Below are 3,211 nucleotides of genomic sequence, written 5' to 3'. Positions count from 1 at the left end.
ATGGGTGAGGTAAGTGCTAAAAATATTACCCTCATAGAACGATGAAGAAACTGAGGCAAGGAGAGATCAAAACCTTGGCCAAAGCTACAAGGCTAGTAATGTATGAGGCATGATTTGAATCTACTTCTTTTTTTTTTTTTTTGCCTTTTGGAGGGCATTTGGGGTTAAGTAACTTGCCCAAGGTTACATGGCTAGTTGTTTTTTTTTTGGTCAGGGCTGGTGCTTTACTCAGTGCGCCACTTAGCCACCCCCCCTTTTTTTTTTCTATAAGAGAAATTTACTTTTGCACTTCTGAAAAAGTATCAATGAAAAGCAAATAGTATCTTGCTCTGGATTACAGTCAAGTATTTAGCCAAAACAGTAAGGAAATGAATTGTGCCTTGAGGACATTTAAAAATTATAGTTAAAATTAACATTAATGAAACATTACCTGAAGACACAGTTTACCCTCTTCTCTACAGAGTAAGATAATCTGAGCTTATCAATTCTGCACCATGGAATTTTGACATTTATAAGTGAAATATCAGTGTGAGAAAACAATTTATAAAACTGAAAACAGACCTTTAAATAAACTAATTCAGTTAATCACAAAGCTTGATGCAGTACCAACGACTAACATGGGGAAGAGTTGCTTATGAAAAATGTCATATTCAGATAGTACCAAAACCACAGAAATAAATATGAAAAAAGATCTAAGATTTTGAAGATGAAAAAAAAAATCTCTTTCTAGAGGAGTTCTCAAAATTAAAATGTAAAGGGGACCCAATTTTATGGTAACATATAATAAAGTATTTTCTAGATGGATGTGGCTATCTTTATATGCTCAGATGTCTTTAAGTTCTAAGGGATCCTGGGTCTGGTGTTTCTACACCATTAAAGCCTTCTTCCTTGAAGATGGGCATCAGTTGGAACTTTATATAAAAAGCATTTCCCCCCTATTTCCCTAAGTGAAACTGCTAATCATGTGCATACATTTTTCCTTCAAGGTATTTCACACAAATCCTGAAAAAGTAGATATTCTATGAATCTAACAACTTCTAAGTTAAACCTTGCTCATAAATGAAAACTTCTAACACATTTAATCTTCCTGTCTTTAAACAGTGGCCCAAAAACTAAAATCTTATTCTCTTTTAGGATGCTGTCCCCAAGCTAATTTCAATCTAGATGATGAAGAAATGCTCTGGGAGAAAATAAGAAATTCAACCAAGTAATCACTCCCTGCAGAGGATGTGGGGTGATAGCCACACTATTTTGTCCACTATTGATTCACCCAAAAGAGCTGCTGGTGAAATATGGCATTGTATTTCTAATACTTCCATAACTCTGAAAAACTTAAGATTAAACTCACCTCCAGGGCAAGTTTCATTACTTACTAACATTCTCAACTTGGATAGCTTATTTTGTGCCCATCTTTGGAATATGCCTCTTCTCTTAACACTTCCTGCCTCAACTGCTAATTTTTCTCCAAGACCAGGTCACTTTCATTTGATTTAGGACCTTCCATAACTTGGCTTCCATTTTCAGATTTAGTTCCTTTCTCACTTTCCACCGGGGTCTCAGAAATCGGACCCTCCTCTTTAGTACTCTCTACGAACACCTGAGGATTATTTTTTAGTTCTGTACAGTCACTTTCATTTGATTTGAGAATCTCTTTGTCTGTGTTCCCAAACTCCAGTTTTGCCTTGTTTCCATTTCTTACTTGTGCATCCTGGCCAGGATTTGGTTGAGACCCTTCTTTGTTACTCTTGACCACTTCCTGAAGGTTGTATTTTCAGAACAACATGTAATCTTTGACAACACTCAGGCAGCAGACAGCCTTGATTTCTACCACGATGGTACACTGGGGATTACTAAAATCAACCTTATTTTCAGGATTGAGGCAGCCCACTATGCCTGCTAGTTCTTTAATAACTTCTTCTCTGCTCATGTGACTATTATTTCGTGCTTTGTAAATAATCTGGAATGTCCCTTTATTTGGTGCTTTAAACCAAGGTTCCAAGAAGGTTTCAGCATATTTTTTCATATCTTCTAAGAAAGCTTTTCATGTATCAGATACGGGCAACATGCGTAGAATACCCGTGTTTTCTTTTTCTTGGTTGTGTACATATCCTTTAGGATACGATGTACAAGTTGTTCAGGTTCTATGCCTTGTTCTAATGAAGACCACGTTATTTGCTCCGCCTTCCAGTGACTGGAAGGAATCGTCTTAATCTCAGTTCTGTAGAGGCCTGAATCTCTTATTTCAAGGCAGCTTCTACATCATCTTCCTCTTCCTCCTCACTTCCAGATGGTCGCTTATTTTTGTCTACAAACTTCTCCGGCCCGTACAGGTCGTCTCCCTACTCTTTGGGGAGGCACTTGCACTCATTCAGGTTGCAGGTAATGAGGCTGTCCTGAAGCCCAGGCTTGAGCTGCCTCGGGCCGCCTCCGCCTCCTCCGCGCGGGGCCCTTCTAGCCTGCACGTACTGGGCTTTCCCTCTTCGTTTCACCCCAGCGGCTTGTGGGGGGTTGCTCCCCGGCCGTGGCCATCCTGAAGAAAGGGGGGTGTTGGCGAGAGGGACTATGCGGGGCGGGAAAGGAGAAAAGCAGTTCCAAACCATGCCTTCTCTCCTTGAATCCAGTTCTTAATGACTATAAGTTCGGTATTCCATCCACTAAGAATTTTCTCATTAAAAAAAATATATTGATTGCATAAGACTCTGCTCTGTTTTCAATTGAGAAATTGGTTGTATGACAACTGTGCCCAGAAGCATGTACTAGACAAAACTTTTCTAAGAGCTCATTGAGAGAATTCAAATTTTGAACAATATACCTCTGAATTTGAGATAAATTTCATTTCCAGAAAATGCTAAATTGTGATGAACTGCAAGATGTTTTGACTTAAGTAATATACTTAAAAAAAATTCAGGCTGCCTGAATTTGGCCATGTTACAGGTTTAATAGGAAACCATATGACATTCTATCCTTTTTCCTGGCTTCCTACTCAAATGAGGAGAAAATTGGCAAAACATGACCAATTTCCCCTATTTTACTTTTTTCTGATCTGGGTCAAATCTTAGTGTAAAATTCAAGGTGGTAAAGAATTCACATAGGCCCAATTAGAAGCAGATTGACTTGGACATGGAGCATTGTATATATATTCAAATTTTTAAAAATGTTTTGCTTGGTTTTGCCTATTTTGTTCCCACTTCCTTTTTACCTTAAAAAAAAA

General features: G+C 38.3%; 1 pseudogene; it reads right to left on the bottom strand.

Annotated features, from left to right (window-relative positions):
• Positions 1-227: 227 nt before the first annotated feature.
• Positions 228-2,623, bottom strand: LOC138146613 (THUMP domain-containing protein 1 pseudogene; annotated as a pseudogene).
• Positions 2,624-3,211: the final 588 nt, after the last annotated feature.

Source organism: Petaurus breviceps, unplaced genomic scaffold, assembly GCF_028583685.1.
Source record: "Petaurus breviceps papuanus isolate PSGF00001 unplaced genomic scaffold, PetGlider_PUasm1.0 90763, whole genome shotgun sequence".
In the NCBI taxonomy this organism is placed as follows: Eukaryota; Metazoa; Chordata; class Mammalia; order Diprotodontia; family Petauridae; genus Petaurus; species Petaurus breviceps.
This window is presented reverse-complemented; position numbering and strand designations above follow the sequence as displayed.